This window comes from Pavona decussata, unplaced genomic scaffold, assembly GCF_977016875.1.
Source record: "Pavona decussata unplaced genomic scaffold, jaPavDecu1.1 SCAFFOLD_102, whole genome shotgun sequence".
Lineage (NCBI taxonomy): Eukaryota > Metazoa > Cnidaria > Anthozoa > Scleractinia > Agariciidae > Pavona > Pavona decussata.
Window position 1 is genome coordinate 7584951 of NW_028145517.1, and position 8001 is coordinate 7592951.

Consider the following 8001-nt stretch of genomic DNA (forward strand, 5'->3'; position numbering starts at 1 on the left):
CAAACATTAGTCAACCGTGAATAATTATTAATCAGACGTGTGTGTCAAACATTTTCAGAGGGCTTCCCTATGAAAATGACCAAAAAAGTATTTTCTTTCAAATTTGTATTCAACATCCTCAATCGCAATTTTTCCATTTTTATCGCGTTTGCTATTGCCACCGCGCTCAGATTCATTTCATCCATCGCCTGCTTTCTTGTGGCGAATTCAACTCGCCCGTTCAGCACAGGTCATCAAAGCGTATGTGACACAGGTTACCCATGCAAGCGTGATTTAAGAGTTTGTATGGCGTTAAAATTAAATCGAAATTTAGACAACAATATTCCCACAAAACCCACAAAAAATTTACTTAAGTCTGAAAAAGCTTACCTGGCGTGTTTTGCTGTGTTTTCAATGCTTCTCAGTGCTTCCAAACGCTGTTTTGAGCGGTTTAGCCGGGAGGTGGTGTGTGTGGTTTGTTGCGTGCCAAAGGCTTCCCGTGGACTTCCCCTGTTGGGCACATTTTAGTACTCGTGCCTAGGTTTGACCGTGAGTTTGCAACAACCGTTCCAGGGACACGGCTCGGTCGGCGGCAAAAATGGCACCCGGTTTGAAATGAACTTTGTTTTCAACGAAGGCCTGTGTCTCAATAAATGAACTTCTCCAAAAATGAGCTGCCCAGGAAGGACCGCACATCATCTTTCTTGACATATGGTGAGGCAGGTAAGCGAGTGCTTAAGTCTCAAGCAAACTTTAGCGAAGTTTTTGAAGTGCTCCCTTCAAATGACGGGCCAAATTTCATTGAAGTTTCCTACCTTTCCATTAACATAATACAGTGCTGCACGTGGACCAGCTGCAGTAGATGTAAAGAGAGAGAACTGGCTCATTTTTCAAAAACTCGTGTCATTTTAAAAAAATGTCCCAATTATCCTAGCGAAATTACCCTAAAAAATTAAAAATCCCAAGGTCACGAAAAAAAAAATAAAAATCCCAAGGTCATGAAAAAAATTCCAAAAAAATTCAAAGGGACTTTTCATCTGCTTACGCGGAGGCCGGTTAATGAGAAAAAATCAAAGGGACTTTCCCTCGGCAAGCCGAAATATTTTTACAGAAATTCTGTAAAAATCATTCATTCTCTTTTGAAATCATACTTAACTCCCTCTATAACTATTCCCCCATTTTTAATAGCATCAGCAACTCTATTAGCCGATATTTTCAGTTTCTCCAAGGCTTCCTTTCTTGTGTTGAACTCAAGCCTTTCATTTGAAGATTCAAAAACAAACTTTCTCAATTTTTTACCTTTGGAAGGAAATCCAAAAGCTTTTTTAAGCTCCTCATTAGTGTAGGCCATTTTGTTATGAATTCTTTTTTTCTTTGCCATTTTCAAAAGACTCGCATGAATTGGATAAACTGTGATTTCATCACTTTTTGAAATAATTTGGTTTAAATAATCAAGTGATGAACCATTGAAAGAAATTTGAAACATATCTTTTCCACTCACTAAAATTTTTAATTCAATTTGTTCTTTTTCCATTTTATATATTTTTTTAAAAAATTTATTTTTTCAAATATAAAATGGACAAACTGAAAGTTCCAGAATTGAAAGCTGAAGCAAAAAGGCTTGGACTGAGAAGATTCAGTCGCCTGAGAAAAGCAGAATTAATTGATGTTATCAATCAAGGTCATGAAAGAGAACGAGAAAGATCTCGAAACCTCACACCCATTTTCGATGAACCAGTTCCAGAAATAAATTCACAAATTCTCCAACCAACAAGAGCAGTGAAAAAAAAATCAAGAACAAAGTCAAAGAAGAAAAGTTGAAAAAGAAAAAAATCGCCAAGAAATCAGAGAACTCGAGGAAATGCTTGGATTGAGAAGGTCAACGAGAAGTCATCCTCCAAAAATCAAAATATCAACACCAGAAGAAATCGAAAAAGATGAAAAAATCACAAAATTGAAAGAAATCAATAGAATAAGAGCAAAAATGACAGAAACAGGTTCAGCATTGAGTGGTTTTGCAAGGCAATTTCGAATTAAAACAGAAGGTAATTATGACGAAAGTGAATTTTTGCAATTTGTCAAACCAGATGTTTTGCGATTGATGAGAGAAAATCGACAAACAAGGGTGAGACTCATTCTCAATTGCGAGATGACAAGAATTGATTTGACCAACGGAAATGTTTTAACTGCGTATCCATATTTTCATTCCCAAACAATTGGAAATCTTGAAGGGACGAATGAATCAGAAATCTTTGACTCCATGATTGAAACAATGGAAGAAAGATTTCAAAATTTCACTAATCAAGGCTCAAACTAGGTTCTTGAAAGAGTTATTTCACTTGACGTTCAAATTACACAATTCATTCCCCTCAGAGGGAGATCATATATCCCATTGCCAAAAGTTCTCGCAAACAAAAAAGCAATTATCAACATGAAAAATGATGATAATGAATGTTTTAAATGGTGTGTAACAAGAGCTCTTTTTCCTGTCAATAAAAATCCTGAAAGAATTGACAAAAATCTCAGAGAAAATTCAAAAAGAATCAATTGGAATGGTCTCAAATTTCCAATTGATTTGAAACAAATATCACATTTTGAAAATTTGAATCAAAACATTTCAATCAATGTTTTTGGTTATGAAAAAAAGCTGTTTATACTCTCAGGCTTTTCAAAGGTGAAGAATACTCCCCAAGGGGGAGTAGGAGCGAAGCTCCAGAAAGGCAACACCAAATCAATCTTCTTTTGATTGCTGATGATGTAAAAAAGCATTATTGTCTCATCAAAGACATGAGCCGTCTTTTGTCAAAACAACTCACAAAACACCATGGATCAGTTCACATTTGTTTCAGATGCTTGAACGCTTTTCAAACAAGAGAAAAACTCGAAATTCACTAAGAAATTTGCAAAAGCAATGAATACATCGAAATGCCAGAAGAGGGAACTTTTGTCGAATTCGAGAATCACATTCGCTCACAAAAAATGCCATTTGTCATCTTCGCTGATTTTGAGTCTCTTGTTGAACCAATCAGCGGATGTCAACCAAATCCAAAAAACTGTTTCACAAACCAGTTCCAAAAACACAAACCTTGTGGGTTTTGTTATCACATCAAATGCTCTTTTGATGAAAAGCTTTCAAAAACAGTAACTTATCGAATTAAAAAAAATGAGGAAGAGGATATTTCTCAAATCTTTGTTGAAATGATTGAAGATGATATCACAAGGATTCAAAATATTCCACCAAAACCCTTGATTATGTCACAAAATGATTGGAAAGATTTTAACGAATCAACAAAATGTTGGATCTGCCAAGAAGAATTCAAAGAAGATGACAAAAAAGTCAGAGATCACTGTCATTTCACTGGTAAATTCCGTGGAGCAGCTCACAACTCATGCAATCTCAGATACAGAAAGTCATGGTTCACTCCAGTGATTTTTCACAATCTTCAAAACTATGATGCTCATCTTTTCATCAAAAATCTTGGAAAAACTGAAGGAGACATCAGATGCATTCCAAACAACGAAGAAAAATACATTTCATTCACAAAAAAGATAGTTGTTGGAAGCTGGATTGACAAAGACGGAAAAGAACATTTGATCCGACACGACATCAGATTCGTTGACAGTTTCAAATTCATGGCATCTTCTCTTGATGCATTGGTCAAGAATCTGGAAAGAGACAGAAAGATTGAAACAAAAAAAAGTCTTCTGAAAGAAAAAATCAAGGAAAGACAAAAAACCCTGAAAGAAAAAAAACTGACTCCAGAAGATGATTCCCGAAGGGAATCCGACGCTTCGCGTCGAAAAAAAGAACTGGGAGAAAAACTTGCTCTTCTTTCAAAAAAGGGAGTTTATCCTTATGACTTCATGGACAACTTCAACAAATTTCAAGAAACAAATCTTCCCCCAAAAGAAAAATTTTATTCAAAACTCAACGATGAACACATCACACAACAAGACTTTGAGCATGCGCAAAAAGTTTGGAAAACTTTCAACTGCAAAAACATGGGAGATTATCACGATCTCTATCTCAAAACAGATGTTCTTCTTCTTGCTGATGTTTTCGAGGAATTCAGGAATGTTTGCCTTGAAAACTATGAACTCGATCCAGCATGGTATTTCACATCCCCTGGCCTTGCATGGGATGCAGCTTTGAAAAAAACCAAGTCAAACTCGAACTTCTCACAGACATTGACATGCTTCAAATGATTGAAAAAGGCACCAGAGGCGGCGTTTCAGTGATTTCAAACAGACTTGGAAAAGCAAACAACAAATACATGGGAAAAGATTTCAACCCAGAAAAACCTTCAACATTTATCCCTTATCTTGACGCAAACAACCTTTTTGGCTGGGCAATGTGTGAGCCTTTGCCTGTTGGAGGATTTGAATGGGTTGATGAAAAAGAATTTGAAAATTGGCAAAATTTCCCCTGCATTCTTGAAGTTGACTTAGATTACCCAAAAGAACTTCATGACCTCCACAATGATCTTCCACTTGCTCCTGAGAGAATAATTGTTAATGGAGTTGAAAAACTAATTCCAACTCTAAACAACAAAGAAAAGTATGTGATTCATCACAGAAATCTCAGACAATATCTCAAAATGGGACTCAAACTCAAAAAGATTCACAGAATCATCAAATTCAAAGAAGAACCTTCGTTGAAATCTTATATTGAACTCAACACAAAACTCAGAGCAAATGGAAAAAATGATTTCGAAAAAGATTTTTTCAAACTCATGAACAATTCTGTTTTTGGAAAAACCATGGAAAACATCAGGAAGAGGGTGGATATCAAATTGGTCAACAACAGAAAGTCAGCATTGCGATTTGCAGCAAAACCAAACTTTGAAAGTTGCACAATCTTTGATGAAAATCTGATTGCAATTCACATGAAAAGAGTGAAACTTCTTTTCAACAACCCAGTTTATGGTGGAATGTCGATTCTTGACGTCTCAAAAACTCTTGTTTTTGACTTTCATTATGATTACATCAAACCAAAGTTCAAAGAAAAAGCAAAACTCCTTTTCACCGACACTGATTCTCTTTGTTATGAAATTGAAACAGAGGACTTTTTCAAGGATATTTCTCAGGATGTTTTTGAAAAGTTTGACACATCAAATTTTCCAAAGATTCACCCATCAGGAATCAAAACTGGAGTCAACAAAAAGGTATTGGAATGATGAAAGACGAAGCTGGAGGAAAAATCATTGAAGAGTTTGTTGGACTCAGAGCAAAACTTTATTCTGTGAAAATGTATGAAGGAAAGAAAGAAAAAAAGTGCAAAGGAATCAAAAAATCAGTCATCAAAAAAACAATCACTCACCAAGATTACAAAGATTGTCTCATTTCAGGAAAAAAACAAATGAGATCAGTGAATATCATCAGATCACATAAACACGAAATTTTCACAGAAACAGTCAACAAGATTGCTCTTTCTGCAAATGATGACAAGAGAGTCATCAGAGAGGATGGAATTCACACGTTTGCACATGGGTATTATAAAATAACAAAATGAATCCAGAAAACATTCCATTCAATGCTTTGATTGTTTGTCCAACAAATTCAGGAAAAACAACTTTTATTGTGAATCTTCTCAAAGAAACATTCAATAAAAAATTTGATTTCATTTTCCTCCTTTGTCCAACCTTCGTCAACAACAAAACCTGGGATAATTTTGCTGAGAATGACAAAGATTTTTTCATTATCATCCCAGAACACCATCAAATCAATGACTGGCTTAAAATAATCTCTTTTGCCTTTGAAGGAACAAACACATTGATCATTCTCGATGATTGCGCTTCATCAAAAGACGTGAAAAAAAGGACAAATGAACTTGTGAAACTTGCTTTTTCTGCAAGACATTCAGGAATCAGCGTTTGGGTTCTCACTCAACAAATGTCAAGCATAGCAAAACCTTTCAGAGAAAACATTGCTTCTTTGATTCTTTTTTTCACTCTATCAGCAAAAGACATGAAAACAGTTTTCGAAGAATTCGCAGGAGATTTGACAAAAGATGAAAAGGAAAAATACATGAAAGAGTTGAAAGAAGTCAAATTTTCTCATCTTGATTTCTCCCTCAGACATCCTTTTGAAATTTCTTTGAACTGAAAAAAATTTCCATTTGATTTAAAATGGAAATCCAAGAACAAGAATCAATGAAAGAAGTCTTTTCGCTTCTTGAAACTGAACCCCAACCCATTGAAACAGATCACAGAGAAAATCTTGCCATTTTGGCAGCAAGTGGCCAATGCAAGGAAATGATTGGAGTTGATCTCACACAAGATCAAATCAAAAGACTTTCAAAGAAAGATGTTGAAAAATATTTCAAAAGATACGAAGCTTCTTTGTCTTCGAAAACTTGCGGTGCAATTGTTGAAACATTTTTGCAAGCCAGTGCAAAAGCACTTTGTTTTTTTCTTCCTCTTGACCAAGAAAAGTTTTTTAGTGGATTGAAGAATGATTTTATTGTGAACAGAGAACTCAATTTGATTGCTGGAAGTCTTTATTTGAAATACGGAAAATACATGGCTGCTGCGAGTGCAAGTCTTTTGGCAGCAAACAGTTTGAAACTTGAAGAAGGAGCGAAGAGAAGCGAAGAACCTGTGAAAGAACCTGTGAAAGAAATTGAAGAAGAACTTGAAAAAGAACTTGAAAAGAACCTGTGAAAGAAATTGAAGAAGAACTTGATAAGAACCTGAGAAATAACTTGAAAAAAATTCAAAAACAAATCAAAAAAATTTTTTTTTTTTAATAAAATGGAAAGTCTTCAATCATTATCAGCCAGAGTTCTTGCAAAAAATGATTTCAACGAAAATTTATTTCACAAAAAGCTCATGTGTCACTGGGAAATCAGAAATGCAAAAAAACAAGAAATTTTCGATCAATTCAGTGTTTATGAAAATTTATGTTTGGAAATTGAAAAAATCCTTGATAACACTTATGAAATTTCCGAAAAATATTATAGATTTATTAATTCAGCAACAAATGGACAATATAATGATTTGTTTTATGAAATTGAAAAAATTTTAGAACCAAATTATGAAAAAAATTATCAAGATCCTGATGAAATCAGAGAATTTTTAAATGAGTCAATTGAAATTCTTGATTGGATAAGAGAAAACGAAAAATCAATTCAAAAAAAAGTTCAAGAAAAAAATCGAAGGAAAAAAAATTGAAGAAAGAATTTTGAAATTTGATGAATTTCATAATGATTATCAAGATTTGGATGAAGATGGGTATAACGAAAATATTGCAGCAAAAGAATTGATTGAAATTGAAGAAATTGAAATAATTAAAGATTCATTGGGTGATTATATTGGAAAAGATTATTTGTACGGAATTGAAACGATAAAAGAATTTTTGGAAAAAAAATTGTTCTTTATTTGAGTTTTTCCAAAAAACTGATTTCATTTGGAAACCAAATGAAATTAATCTTCAAGATCAAAAAATGACTCAATCTCTTCATCGTTCAAAAAATCATTAATCAAAAATTCATTTACTTTGATTTGCATTGCATAAAGGTTGAGAAGCACACCGTTCTTTGAAAATGATGAAAAACACGCCAGAACACAACCACGCATCTTGATTTCTCTGTTTTCATTGAAACATTTGCTTTGATCCATTCTTTTGTTGAACTCATCAAAAAATGGAGTATTTTTGTTCATCGAAATGCCGATGCCACCAAAACAAGTAACATTTTCTTTGCCAGCAAAACGATGGATCCGATCAAAAATCTCGTAATCGACAGGTTTCAGACAAAGTTGCAGCCTTTGACCATATTTTGTGATGACAAAATCACCCCTTAGTTTTTGGAGAAGATCTTTGCCATCGTATTGAATTTTTTCAAAATTGTTGCCTTTGTAACTTGATGGTATCAATTTGAATTTTTCAGGTTCAAGAGTCATATTTTAAATGAAAAAAATAAAAAAAAATTAAAAATTAAAAAAATTATTTCATTATTATTTGCATTGATTTTAACAAAAGAAAAAGAGAAACGGAATAACCAATAAACTTGTGAAAGAAAGG